The 15,689-nt window shown below is 43.1% G+C and overlaps 1 protein-coding gene across 1 annotated transcript in view; it reads right to left on the bottom strand.

Annotated features, from left to right (window-relative positions):
* Positions 1–14,777, bottom strand: part of LOC112564044 (neurofascin-like) — a 56,814-nt gene extending 42,037 nt beyond the window's left edge. The window contains 1 exon segment of the mRNA XM_025238610.1: positions 14,652–14,777. The gene's annotated coding sequence lies outside the window, so the exon portion shown is untranslated.
* Positions 14,778–15,689: the final 912 nt, after the last annotated feature.

The raw sequence follows: 15,689 nt of genomic DNA, 5'->3' as shown, positions 1-15,689 counted from the left end.
TTTCAGCATGACACCGCTGGCACTACCTAGAGAAAACTAGGTGGGACACTCTCACCAGACCCTCCCCACACTTTCGCAGCCCTGACACTCAACGAACCTTCTCGTTCACGTCTTTGTCCAGTTCTTCAGCGTATAGGTGCAGCTGTCAATCCAAGCGACAGTAACCCCGAAACTCAGCAATGTCGGTTCATAGCTAAACGCTTGCATCCGGGCATCTAACACTGGTGCCTGATACGGTATGCGCTTTGAGGCAGACTGCTAAACGACAGCGCAGGACTAGATGATTAGCTTGAGGACGGGAGCGATGTAAAAAGCCACCACGTACCGTTACTGTCCCCCTCCTTGGACTGCCACTGGTTGACCGGCGTTCCAGCGTCGGTGCTGCACGAGAAGCCAACAGCCAGCCGGCGGTGCCAGCGTACACTGAGGGCATTAGCATAATGCAACAGCTTGGAGGGAGAAGACAACAAGCGCTGGAGAATGACGCTCCCATAAAATGTCTGTGTTCTAAGCAAGGCTGCACAGCAAGGACCCTGAGCACCAGGACTGTGACGCTATGGTCGCTCTGTGGCGACTGACTGGCCCTCGCCTCCTCCTCGTCTACATCGCCATCAGTGCGGCAAAAATTAGGTGTTACCATGGCCCGATGCCCCCCCTTCTGAAAGGGCGGAACGTCCATCGTGGTCAACAGGTCACACGGCGGTGACAGTGGACTCCGCCATAAGCATGTTACTATATTTCGCGCAAATACCATGTTTGTCAAGCTCGGTATAAGGTCAAGCGACTGTGCCTGTTACTAAATGGTGATTTTCTTCAGACTAAAAACAGGATCTCTGACTAGGAAGGATGGGGGATATTTATGGTCATTTAGATGTATTGCGGATGCAGAACATAACCGTCAACTCTTTCCTGGGAAATGTGTTGCCAGTCGTCACAAAAAACCTGTTAAACTCACATCAGGGCGGGTTATTTTTAACAGTAATTGCAGCCCGTACTTCTAGCTACATGTTATATGCGGATGATACTAAAACTGTTGTTGCCTCTGTGATGCTGAAATATGCATTTTTGGTGGTTTTGAGGTTTATACTTTAATTCAGTCGTAATATGGTTAAATAGTAAAAATAGTAAGCGGTTTTTGGAGCTCATGAAGATCTGTGCCATGTGGAGAAAAACTGTCGCCCTTCCTGTGTGATTGTATGAATGGTCAACGCCATCATCACTTCCTCTCTCGACCCCATTCCACCAGCATGACATCAACATTAGGTGCCATACAAGGGAAAGAAAACATTTTTCTCTATTATTCCTCTATTATTAGTGTTTCAACGGTGTAAAATGCCCATCAGCAATATGACCACGAGTGAAAGTGGGTAACAGATCCTGTGACTGGTTCTTCTACCAGTTGATTATTTTCATCGACTACGTGCAGCACCTCAAAATATGTCAGCAAGGCCAAGGATGATACCAGAACCAGAAAAAAAGAGTTTGAAATAGGTCGATTGTACATATCGTACATCACGTAAATTAAGGACAAAACAATCTACGATATGAAGATGCTGACAACAATGATGTTGATGATTATGTTGACAACAATGACGGTAATGATGACGTAAAATAATGGCGGAGCAACAGCAGATTATGTTTCGAGCATATTTCAAGCGAGATGAACAAAATTCGCACCAAAAACCAAAAAAATTGATTTCAAGGCAGACGACATCTCCAAAAGACTAATAAGCTGCTACATCTACACTGACCGGCTGTCGCCCAACAACTCCAGCAGTTACAAATGTTACGAACCACTCTGGACTCCAGGCATCAATGGCGACTATTTCCACCCCGTTTGTCAATGCTACCAACTTATCCAAAGGCCCTGAAGAGTGAAGCTTGTCCCCTTAAACTAAATTCTTAAGAGCTGGATTCCGTACACCCTTGGGATTTAACAAAGTTGCCCTTTACAGAAGACCGGCCAGTGTATACGGGCTCTCCTGCAAAACCATGTTTATATTCTTTGCTCCGAGTCTGCAGGAGGACTGGTGGGCACAGAGCACAACATTAACTGGCGTTGGGTATATCATCGCGTTCTCTCCCACACTCCCCCTTTCCCCTTCTCACTTCCTCCCCTCCATATGAAGCACCTGGAGCTTGCATACATCGAACTGCGAAACGATTTTTACAAGCTTGTATCTGGAATCAGTGGCAATTCCTGTAATTAACTCTCGGCGTTCTCGTCCAGTGCTTTTCTAAATATACAGAAGCATGCATATACTAAGCATCGGCCATCATGAATTCTTTCACTACAGCACAGTCGATGAAACATTTGAACGAATATAGGTTTGTCGAGCACGAAGCTAAAGATAAATACGGCTTACTTATTGCTACGGCATGGAAAGAGTTTTCCCTAATTAATTATGCTTATGGAAACGAGCAACGCTAATCCGCTTTAAAACTTGTGAAGTCTTCAATAATGACCATAGTATGTATCAGTTCAGGAAACGAATGTGTAACGCAATCGCTCCCAAAAACATCTGCTATGTTTCCAGCGATGGACTGTACAAACAATGATGAACATGCAAAAGTTGAGTTCCTGCCTTACGTTCCCCATCTATAAGCATTTTTAATACAGTTCGTGCACCCGTATTCGCTGATTCAGTATCCGCGGATTAATACGGCTAGAAAAATGGAAAATTACATAAAGAAAGGGCCCACAAGCGCCCAAAGCTAAACCTGACGAAATCCAGTCCCCCTAACACGCTCAATATGTTACTCATCTTCCTTTGTCCCCATATCTGCTTCCTCGCATGCCTAACTGTGGGTAATTGATCAATTAAACCGTACCGTACTTATCAATTAAACTTGACCGTCTTTATGAAGATTGCACGAATATCATAATAAATAGAGGCTGCTAAAAACTTTAAAATGCCCCATTTAAAATTAAAAGTATATTTATATATTTTGTTCAGACATAGATTCCAAATGTGGGTCTTGTCAGCAAAGCATGCCTGATCGTGTTTTGCACCGAGTAGCTGTGCTGTGTACGAAGAACTTTTAAAATGAAACTTGCCTCGGCGCCTGCACTTCCCTAACCGTGAAGCACGCAAGGCATTTGGGAAATAAAAAGTTAAAGCGGTAATGACCTGCGCTGAAGAACCCGGTCATGTATGCCTCTAGGTCATCTCTGAAGAGTTATTTTTATAACAGATAATACAAATAACAGCAGTGTCAGCGTGTTTTCCGAAGATGTAACAGCGTCGTGATGTTTACATACCCCTTTCACACAATCTTACTCTCTGGCTTATTTTCTCACGCGCTATAAATTCTACTGAAGATAACATATCACATATTAATTACTAATGCTCGAAAGTACTCGCTACTTTTATATAAGTTTTTGTATAATTTTTTTAATTATTGTATTTTATGGTTGATCTTGTATACTTTCTTTTCTGAGTGGCTATGGTGCTTCAATCAATCGATCTCGGTTTCAGACTCTGGCGCACGCTAAACACAATCCTAAAAATGTAACTTTTAGTAAACATATTGTGTATTTTGGTTCATTATTACCATCCACAATTAAGCAATGGTACGACAGCTTGCACACAGCTACCAATTTACTTTCGTTGTATTATGCCATAGCACTGCTGGCTTCTAACATGGCTTAGTTCGTAAGGACCGCAAATGACTCGGAAGGTTCATGTATACATAAATTATGTTATCGTCCTGTTGCCAGTATTTACTGCTGGATCCAAACAATCTAGAAAGGTTCAACGTCACTGAGTCTGCAGTTTATGGACTTTTGCCATGAGCACCCTCGTGATTCAGAGCCCCCAAACGCATCTAGAAACTTTAGAAGGTTTTGAAAAATTTTCGCTAATTTTTTATTCCCTTTTTTTCTTATTTGTTTGGTCTTCCATAAAGAGAGTTGTGAAAAGGACAGACGCCTGTAAATAACAGCTGGTTCGCTTACACACTGCCTCAGATTCTGCAGTGTGCAAGTATCCGTTGGAAAATAGAACGTGATAGAATGCGCAGAGATCAAGCAGAATTTCGTAGAACAACACGGTTTACAACACTGCTTAAGGCAATTAGCTGCTGCTAACACAACAGGCACATTCGCTCATGCAAAATTATTAATAATATTATGATTACGGATAATAGTGTCATACATTGTTATTGTCCAGATCAAACTCTCAGGGAAGTAGCATCCCCACCCATCCCCCCAAAAAACAAACAAACAAGTAGCAACAATTCACGGCTAATCTAAAAATATTACTGATCGCCAAGTCTTTATAAATATAGATTCCTTTTGAAGCCAAGCTGAGTTGCTAAGAAGAAAAGGTAGAGCACGTGCATAATACATATCTCGATGGATGGCTAACGCAACAGTTAGCTGAAATACCGTTGTTTCTTTGGTCTCCTGGATGGACAAATAGTAATGTAATTATCCTTATCCTTCCTTTTATTTTATGAAAATTTTAATTATTTGATTTGCGTTAGCTATCCAACAAGAACTTATTGACCAGGTGTGTGGTGCACCTGGCCTCTGATGGCCACACAACGCAGACATCAACCATTACTGAGTTGCAAGCTTAAGCAACCTTGAACTACACGTCGACATCAATCACGATTAACTGTTGCATGTTTACTGATCACCGAACAGCACTTAATTCAAGCGGGATGGGTAAGCCAGCCAATTACACATTTTCTCTCTGCTCACATCTTTTTCTCGCTGATTGACATCGACGAGACGAAACTCTTCCCATTATTTTTTTTTTCCTCACTACCGACGATCGGCTTTGCCGCGCTCTGCATCAACTCCCACAACACCTTCTGCTTATCTCCCTGCAGTGTGTGTAGGCACCTGCCCGGCGCTGAACAGGTTACCACACAGCCCCTTCTCGCCAGCCAAACACTTCAACAAGTCCCCGGCTATCACATACCTGTTGTATAAATGTAGCATGTTGTGCTAACGGCGCCCATCGCTGACAAAATGTTGCAGCTGTTGCAGGACCGACGCCATGTCTCAGAAGAGTGTTAACGGATCAGCTCATGTACATTATTATCGTCCCACTATGCGACGATTCGCTCACTCTCCCCCACAACCACCCATCCACACCACTACAGAACTATCGAACGAAATTGCGGTTCTTTGTGGAACAGTTAAATGGCGCATTTTCCGTACCACATAACAGGGGGCGCTCCTAACCGGCAAAGAAAGGACGCGGTAAAGGGAGGCCGTTGTGCTCAAGCCTGCCGGTGCAGGAAGGCATTTCAGTGGCATCAGTATCCGCCCAAGGGTACTCTCCTCGAACCACGGGTGTCTCCTGAAACTCTGAAAGGTTGAATGTGCAAATGCTTCAGCCGCAAACTGGTCACCTTAACGATTATCAGGGGAATAAACTTTAAACGGATTTAAACTGAGAGATCTGACACATAAAGGGGCGAACATTTAGAATGGGTGCTGGAAAGTACAAATGACGAAAACAAACCAAAAAATTCGTTTATTTAAACTGCAAGGTTGGATACCTGCTACAAGCTGAAATTTTACTTCCAGTTTCTTTCTTTCTTCCCCTCCTTCCCTTGGTAACGCCTGAAATAGGTAGACAGGTAGACAAACAGCCAAAGAAGTCCACTTTGCTTTGGGATATCTAATGGCCGGTAGTGATGGTCTACAGGCATCATTCGCATCCCCATGTGCATAACTGCGCATGGTGAGGAAAAGGAATGTCATAGTACTCGCCTGGTGAAAGTAAATCCCGAGTTCGGGGGTGGGGAGAATAGAAGGGGAGGGTGATTGCAAACGCCCGCTACTCACTGGGTGCCATAGCAACTACTGCGCTGAGCGAGATTTGCAAACCACTTGCGACCCTCGTGGAATGTAGTGTATATGTGTGTGTGCGCGCGTGAAAGAGGAGAGTGCACGCGTTTCACTATAACGCCAACCGACACTCAGAATTTTTTTTAAAAGGGAAGTGGGTAGGGGGAGTTGTTTGTAGTGTGCAGGGTTTTTGACCAAACACTTTACGTCGAAAAAAAAGGGGGATCCAGTAGTACACTTGCTATTTTGTTTCAGTTCACGATGTAAGTAAACATTCTCAGGTGGTAAACACATGCAGAGCCAAATGTTTTCTTGGCTAAACCGATGGCTCATGGTGTAAGACTACGAACTGTGCATACTCTACATCTGTACCAGTGTCTCTTCGATTAACAACCAGCTCAGTAACTCGGTTAAAGCTTTAATATTTAACTACGTGAGTAATGAACTGACTCTTCATATATGTCAACGATTTTTTGAATGAACAATGGAAATAGTGGAAGAGGTAAATAAGCTCACCTCAAGGGTTATTACTCCAGGAAGACACCCCAGGTTGATTATGACCTCAGGCGATCCAAGAAAAGCGAGTCACAGATTCGATTCGACCTCCCAGTTTTCTGAGAGCGCGCGAGAGAAATCAGCAGATGAGTACGTCTGCTGTACTGCTGGATAAAACGACAATGGGATGGGTAGTGGGAGAAGAGACGGGTGGAGGTCGGGGCGGGAAAGCATCGAAACTACTTGCCTTTCCAAGGTCCTGTCTTGCGCTATTGCAGTCAGGCTCTGCCGTAATGTTTTTCCATCCTCTCCTTGGCGAAGCTAGTGAGAGAGCAGTGGGAGACGTATGGCGCTCGATGGGCGTGTCTGACTGCGAGCGGCATGAACGATGCCAGCACCAAGCTCCCTGCACAAACATGCAGCTGCACCAGAAGCGTATGGAAATGTGCATCTGCAGCTCCACGATCAAAGAGGGTCATTTCCTTCCTGTCGTATAAAAAAAGGCCGATCTATTCTCTTCCTCGTTGCTACCATATCGTCAGTTGATCGGGCCGCCGCTGAAAACGACCTGGAGAGATGCGCAGAACATGTACTACAGGTAAACGGGTCACCAACCAACCATTCATGAACCACAGAGAAGCCGCGTTAGCTACCTGAAAGGGGGTGCAGGTACGAAGTGACGACAAAAGCACTCGAGGAACCCTCGCGTCATTGCAGCTTACAACGTGCGCACAGCGGCGGACGGTAACAGACGACGACCAAAGGTTTCTTTTCTCCTTCTTCGGCGGTGTGACGTCTCGTCACCATAGAATGAATAGCAGCGGTTGTTGTGTTTTCAATCATTGCACACACGTGGCGCCTCAAAAAAAAAAAAAAAAAAAGAAAAGAAAAGAGGAATGTCACGAGAAGCGAGATCCTGATAAAGAACACGTGCACTCAGGCGCATCGGCGTGTTGGCTGCGGGCGATGCAGAAAGGAGTGACAAAGAAGTATAGTCGAATATTTTCGTAACATATGTTTCAGCTGCTCTCGTTCGTGTGAACAAGCCGTCACCTGTAAAAGATGATGACGAACTGCAGACGTCGGCTGGAACATTCTTCCTCATCCTCTCCTATTCTAGAATAGGTGTGTGGGAACATAGCATAGGTCTATGGCTGATTCCACACTAAGGTATGTGATCAGGTCTAAATACTGCGAACATAACCAACCATCGTAAGGTTATGTAACATATATATATATAAAACACCGATTATATAACAAATAAGGGATAAAAGTGTTGCTGCAGGGTATGGAGGAATGAAAGAGGCACCCAAGAAATGCAGCTGAAATTCCAATATCTCACCCTTACGACCTTCCAACAACCCCACTCCCCACCCAGCCACACACACACATGCACGCGCGTGTAATCCTATACACATTCACGTTCAGCCCCATTTACCTAACGAACCTTTACATGATAGGCAGCTTGTGTCGATAAGCCCATCACTCAATGTCAGTATTTCTAATACAGCATACTGCATTACATCTATGAATGTTTGCACGTGTTTGTCTGTTTGTGTGTATATGTTTAGCTACTCACGGCGAAACTCGCGCTCATCCGCCTGTACTCTTGTGTGGAGATCATAATGCTAATAGTCGCTACGCACTGATTAAAACACACCAGAGAAGGGCAGAATTGCCCCCTAATTAAGCCCAGCCTGTTTACGAACCGCAGCTATCGACCCAACAGCTGCTGCTAGGAATATCCACAATAGCAACTGTTCTTCCATTAGCTACGTTCTTTCGGACTGTTCAAACTCATGGCAGTTTTTGAAATACAGCCATCGTGTGCTACTGTTGAGGCACGATAACCTTGGGCATGTTCCCAAACAAGGCACTACGCTGCACACGGCTGCTCACCTTTGATATGGATCAAACATCGATCCACTGAGAGCTGCAGTATGGCAATGGAGGCTTGGCGTGCCCTCTGCATTGTCCCGCCAGAAGAACCGGCTTCCGAGCGAACCAGAGAGGCAGAGAAGGCGCTGATAAAAGACAAAAGACTGTGTGTACAGTGATCAATACACACTGGCTGCACGTGCACTGGAAAACCATCGGGTGACTAATTCTGGCAACTGTGGACAATTGAGTCACAGCACCTTCTGGACGTCTCCATTGCTTCCAGCATGTCATCGCTGTACTTTCCGAATCCAGGAAGTCGGTTAGATGCTTGATTGGAAAAGGCGATTTCGCAGTATGCAATGAAAGGGGTCACGTTTGGGGTGAGGGCAAAGAAACCAGAGCTTCCTACTAGCTTCAGTCGGAAACCTCGTGTCTGCCACCAAACCTACTACGGCTCCTTGTAGTGAGAAAAACATACCAGTGGACTATCCTGAAGTTGTATACGTTATTTATTTTAATTTTAACAGATGTTGTTTACACCTTGTGAAACTTTTAAATCACATTACAAAAAATAAACACCTAGCAACGATTTAGCACCGCAGTATGGTAGACAATAATAACTTTTGGTCAATACTCACAATTGTCGTTTGTTACATATTACAGATAAATATCTCACGGCCCTCTCTATGGACATGTATTTGACCTTCTGCTAGGTTTGTTTTTTTCCCGCACTGCCTATCAGTCTAATGCTGTAGAAACGATGGATGACAAATGGGAAAACACTCAACTATTGACCTGGTTTTTTGTCTGCTCCTAGACGGCACTACATACAATTAAATCAATGTTTCATTAAATGTTAATGAATACGAACAAGTCTTTACAAAAATACACGAAACAAGCACAATCTGGCATCTATCCCAGACAAAATTATTAGTAGAAAAAAAGTATTCCCATGTAACAGTTTATTTTTATACCACAAGATTTCTTTGCGGCATTCGACGATAAGAATGATAGTGGCTTCTTGTCTGTCCACACTCCTGCCCGGAACCTTCGCTCCTCATCAGACTCCCGCATTATATCCTCCCTCCCACAAAGACAGTCACATAGGGACAATGGACGTCCTCCCTCTGTGGTGCTAAGCAGTGGAACTCTCTTCCACATCACATTCGCCACTCGGACTCCAAGGCTACATTCAAACGTTCTCTGAAAACATGTTTGTTCACAAAGTACTATTCCTGGATTTCTGTTCTGAATTCCCTGGCAATGCCCTCTATCATGCTAACCATCATGTAACGATTCCATCTTTACACTGTTTACGGTACCTACATACCTACATCCATTGCTTTATATTCTACTCTTGTACTTCATCTTTATGCTGTTTAGTATGCCTATACATACCTCACTGTCCACTGGCTGTTATCTTTCATTTATCCTTATTGGTCTGCGAAGAGAGTACAATCTATCTTGGTCGTAATGCTGCGTGTTATAAGTACCCATTTTTTATTATTATTATCATCATTATCTGGGGAAGCTGACTCACGTTGATCTCTGACGTGGGACTGGAGCTTGGGGGAAGGAGGATGCGGGGAAAGGGAGTCTGGTGAGGGTGGTAGGCTTCCCACGGTCCTGCGCAGTGTAGCGTAACCATCAGGTCGGCCAGACAATGTTTCTGTCACGAACTCCCAGCATCAAAGCAGCAGGGACTAATGGCCTTGACACCACAGCATCGCCCGGCGATTTGGCGTCTCGCTGGTCACACTTCAAAGACAAAGATTACCCCCCTTGGCTGACAGCAATGCCTTGAAAAAAATGGTGATTGATTTTCGACAGACGGAGGAGAGAACAAGATCCCAAGCGGGACCTCTACTATGGCCACCTTTTAGTAATTAGGTCTGACCAGATGACAGCAATGTCTTTAATGATATTTTATAATGAAGCGACAAAAACTGTAACTTCGGCTATCAGACGCCAAGTCTTTCCTTTACTTTCGATCAAAAACGATCTTGAGGCCTCAAACATTTCGGAAAAATTCAAATGGATCAAGGTTGGCACACAGGCATATGGTCATACTAACGGAGAGAAAAAGTATGGCACTACCAAGAAGCTGAGACTATTCCTCCCTTCCCCCCGCCTAGTCCCCCATTTCCCGCCCCAATCACATCTTTCGCTGGCGCAAGTCACTGTGAAATGTAGGTCGACCGTTCTCTGTAGGACTAATTGCATGGTCTGTACTGCCAGGAGTGTGGGACCCTTTCAATGGCCTGTAGTGATCAACAAAGTCATTGTCCCTTTTGCCTTGTCAACCACATCCCTTGGGTGGGTGAGTCACTAAAAGACCTGGTGTCCGGTCACCAACCTCTGGACAAATCAGCCTGCACACTCTCAGAGCCTGGCCATGACCCTGGTCCACTCCGTTGTTATAGGTCAACGCTCCGCTATTTGACTTGAGCAAGTCTCCTACTTCTGCTCCGTACGTTAACAAATGAGTATTATATACTGCGCGATAAAACACAATTCAACATCATGACAAGCATGCAACGCAGTACTCCGAGTTCCTTGAGAAAAGTACTTTTTGAGGCAGGACTCTAGTGCTTGCGGCACCTGTGTAAAATTATCACCTTTTCTAGAAAGATTTATGGGCGTAAATATTGACAGAGGTAACTGATATCTGAGTGATTAGATTACCGGCGTCCGAGTCAGGCACACGATTGGGTCTGCGTATTTCTCACATTGACCCAGCTGTTGAACGAGTACCTGACCCGCTGAGGGGTGAGAAAGCGGCCGAGCGAAGGTGGGCACAGTCCTCACGAGAACAGCTGATCATGGGCTTATCTTTATATCGAAAATCCACATTAAAATAACAGAGAGGTGGGGAAGATGCACACCTCTCCTGGGAAGAGCCATAACCTGCAAGTTAGTCTTCTCTGCGAGTAGAAGGTCAAGGACTAGCTCAGGCACAAACCAGAAAACTCTCCCTATCCACCCAGCATATGAAGCCTGCATAATGTGGCGTAGACAGGGGGAACCACCTACAATTTACTGACAAAGGCTACAGACCCATTTATTTTTGCCTTTTACAGTGCCGGCGCCATTTAACAGACCTCATAGAACTCTGTTCTACGCCATTCCACCGGATCTCTGTAACCAGAATACAGACAACGAGACAGTGGACAGAGATGAGCGCGGTTACGTTTCGCCGACAGGTGTCGAACCGACGGCGTTTGTGTTTATAAACTCCACACAATGACTTTCCCTCCCAAAAGCTGATTACAAAGCACTCACTTTTGATCACGTGTGCCTTTTGCATCAAACTTGCTACCAGACTTGTGCCGTTGATACGATGGATGTAGCCTGCTAACGAGACGGCACATTAGGGGCCAAATGCACGGGGCGCTGCGAGGTTAATCACAAGCAGTCAGCTCGAGTTATTTTCTCTGTAAAATAGAAACATAAATCCTTTCTCCAAATAAAATAAAAGTTAAATTAAAAAGATTGATGTGTTTCAAAAAAGTGTTCTGTTGTCAATTAAGACTCTAAGCCCTCCACTAGTGGCAGACTCAATCCCTCATGAAATTTTGATGCGACTCGATGCGATGTACATCATGAGGTAGCGAGAACAATTTTTATTCAAAGCTTACAATTCAATTCTTCGTTGTTGAACTAAACGCGCATAGATTATTGCGTATTCTTTCAGATGACAGTAATCTGAGTGTGTGTGTGTGTGAATACCTACTACGTGAAAAAAAATGTGAAGGATGGATTTGCTAACTCTTCAACTAAAGGCACTTTTAGACAGGCTTATCCTTAGGTACCACATCGAGAAACGGCATGAAAGCAAGATTCGCGACCGTCTTTGGTGACAAGCGTTTTACCGCAGTGCCATCGACATGTCCTGGGAAAACATTTGTTCATATCTACGGTACAATAAAAGTACCTTTAATTTTTGAAGAAATATGTGCACAGTTGACTATCGCCTAAGTAGATCTCTTTGTTTGCACCAGAACCTTGTCATCAAGGTATGATGAAAAAATTGTCTCGGACTAAGTTCGATGAGTCATATTCGTTGTGAACAACAGATTAAGACGCCATCTTTACCGATAGCTACACCTGGTGTCAATACCAGTGGGCTCCAGTGGGGATGAAGAACAAACCAGGGAGCCTATCCTACAGGAGTGTAGGCTTCTCCAGGAAATGAGAACGAAGGTGTGCCCATCGCTGTTGTCCCCCGAAACCAAGCTGTACGGACCTGTGGATACTTTGCAGATGACTGTCAGTTTTTCTCGAGGAGTGACCTCCGAATATGACAAAACAAGATAAAAAAGAATAACAACATAAATCATTGTTTGGTAGGGGTATCTGCATTCATGAAGATCGTGTTACTTGACCATCTGGAGTGACACTTGAGATCGAATGCGACTGGATTTGCAGGCCAATATCCGTTGTTTATTGAGCTAGTTTGGAAGAGAAAGAACTACTGGAATCTGAAAACTATGACAAACAAACGCATAGTTTGCTGATAAAATGGGTGATTTTCAGTCAGGAAATTTCATGTGTGAGAGAAAGAGTGTGTGCTTGTGCGTTCATGCTGTATATGACTAGATTAAATTTCAGTTCTTTCCCTGAGTGTTGAGCACTGCACAATATTTATAGACTTTAGCTTACTTAGTTACAGTCTTACGAGTCTGGACACTTCAGGTAAGAGAGGTCTTATTTATTCTCATTACCTAACCAGTTAGGCAAGACAGGAGTGAGCCTGCTGCTCCTGAAATTCATTATTTTGTTATAAAATAGCCATTTCTTCAAGCAATAAAGACTCTTTTAGACTACTTACGGCAGACCTGAGCCAGAAGTGGTAAAATAATCAAGTACAGCTGAGCTACAAATGATTTTTTTCTTTGTGCAAAGCAGTTTCAAGATCCCTCCTTATAGACTTATATATAGTGAGCCAAACGATAAAATTAATGTTATCTCCAAAGCTTACTCACCTCAGACTTTATTTTACAGATTTTTCTGTTTTAGTCTTCTGTCTTTCTGTGGGAGTTGAGACTGTCATAAGCAGAAGTTTGAAACCTATCTCTGCTTGTTCTTCTTTTTATGAGGATGGACTGGTCAGTCATATCATTAGAGATTATGGCTATTTTTATTCCTTCAGAAATATTTCTATGTCAGAATGAAAGTGAGCAGAATATCTCTCTGATGTTATTATGTATCTAGTATCACTGATAGTTGCAGACATGAGATCATAGACCTACAGGTGGTTTAGATGAAGAAATCTATTAGAAGCCTCTCTACACTGTGGCACCAAAAGCCTATACAGCACCAACAGCACTTACTCAACCCTCCTATGGACTGGATCATACATTACGGGTTGTGCAGACTAAACTTGAAACTACACAGGTATGGGAAAGAAAGCAAAAGATAGTTTATCAATATTTTAATTTTATCAAATTTTTCTTCCACACACTCCTATAGTCATTGCTTGATGTACTCATAAAAACATGATTAATGGTAATTCTAACAACATAACAAAGTAACATTATTCAACGAATTATGTGATGATAGTGTATTCGGGAATTTCACTTTGTTTCAATTTTGAATTTTGTTAATTTACCACTGGATGTTCCAAATAGAAATATCTATCCCTTTATCAAATAGAAATTGATGTAATTGCATTTTAAGCCTCTGGAAGGTTCTAAAATATCTTAACCCAAAAATGTGTTTATTCCTACCAGTGCTAATCAAAACTCAATCATTCTACTAGGGAAAATAATAATTCTGCCATTCTGGATTGAATAATTTGTTACTGGAAAGCTGAGTATTTCATAGAAAAGACTCTACTTAAAAAAAAGGTGATGAATCACAAAGTTCTGATTGATTTTCATCGAAACCTACAGGCAAGAGTTACCAGTGGATTATTTAGGCCTGCCTGAACAATTGAATTAACACTGTATGCAACAGTTGAGGCATAGAATGTTTACACTTCTCAAATTATCCAGATGTACCAATTACTGCTCGCCTGTAGAAATCGAATCAGCTAAACAATTGCAGCTGTTCTGCCAGCTTTCCGAGGAAATGATCATAATAAATGCTGCTGTATGTCGATACCCCGTTCACGGTACCTGCTGGTTGCTGGGGAATCAACCAGTCATGTCGAGAAACATCTCTCACTCCATATTAATTCCACGTCCAACAAAAACGATTCTGTTTGCAACAAATTTACAGAGCACCACATTTTTCTTGCACATTCTGTCGTTAAGTGTGATTCCGATGGAAAAGGTAAATCATCAAGTGCCACATAATTTTATCGACCACCTCTATACCTCATGCCCGCCAAACACCGTCGTGATCTACACGCCAACTGTTTTCTGATGCATTTACTACGATTAAACTCGTAACAAGGCTTAGGTTTCGATATTCCGAAATGTAGGGCAAGCACACATCATGAGCAATTCAACAGGTTGCTTACCTATTCTTGGGTAATCCAAAAGTTGACCATAATCGTGGCAAACGCAACGCCGGCAGCTAGCGACTGATCGAGCGAAGCAGAAGACACAAAATGTCAACAGAAGGAGATCACATGACCGCTTCTGACCAATGGCAGTGCATGATAAGCTACCCCGCGCCGATGAGGAATTGAGTGGGTGGGTGTACGGGGTCAAGAGAAAGAGAGGGTTTAGCGGCGAATCAAAGGCCTGCCTGTTGAAAGTGAGCGACATTGCTGGCTCTGAATAAATCTATGTGCAAATCCCACATGCGCAGATGTAGCATTATCCGCGAAAATTACTTGATAAGTAAGCTGCGCGTTCTCTCGTTCTGAGGCAGTAGCCACGAAGGGTTGCCTTACAATGGTGTATATAGTTTCTCGTTGATCCTCTGAAATGTTCTTAAATTATTTTTCTAATTTATGTAATAAGTACTATGGTTGTAGTTTTTATATGCCGTTGTCGTTCGTCGATTATGTAATAATTTGTGTCAATCTATTATTATAGCTGCGGACCTAGAAAGTATAGGTATTCTGTTTTGTTTTGTTTTTGTTTATTTTTTTGTTTTTTGCTTTTGGGGTTTTTTTTTGTTGTTGTTGTTGTTTTATTTTTGTTGTTGCTGTTGTTTTGGCGAGTGTGTAAAATTTTCTCCATTATTAAAGAAAAAATCCCAATGATTCACAGGAGAGGCCAGAAGTGTGTGTGAGAGAGGGGAAGGGAGAGAGCTTTTGCTATCGAAAATATGAATCGTGCTGTTCGCTAATAACACAAATGATACAAAAGCATATATAAGCATGGGCAAAACTAACATGTCGAGAAGGTTACTAGAATAGTTATGTTGGAAAATCGACGAGAATCTAAAAAAAAGTCAAAACACATAACACACGATAATCTTGCTTAGCGTGGCATGAGTTTATTTCTGCTCAAGGAAGTCTGAAAAATTAATCAGGTAATTGAAGCACTTTGATCTGAGAAGAAGTGAAGCATAAATATGAAAATGGTGGCGTGTTGGGGTGGTGGGG

This window comes from Pomacea canaliculata, linkage group LG5 (assembly GCF_003073045.1).
Source record: "Pomacea canaliculata isolate SZHN2017 linkage group LG5, ASM307304v1, whole genome shotgun sequence".
NCBI lineage: Eukaryota > Metazoa > Mollusca > Gastropoda > Architaenioglossa > Ampullariidae > Pomacea > Pomacea canaliculata.
The sequence above is the reverse complement of the archived record's forward strand: the minus strand, read 5'-3'. Positions and strand labels throughout refer to the sequence as shown.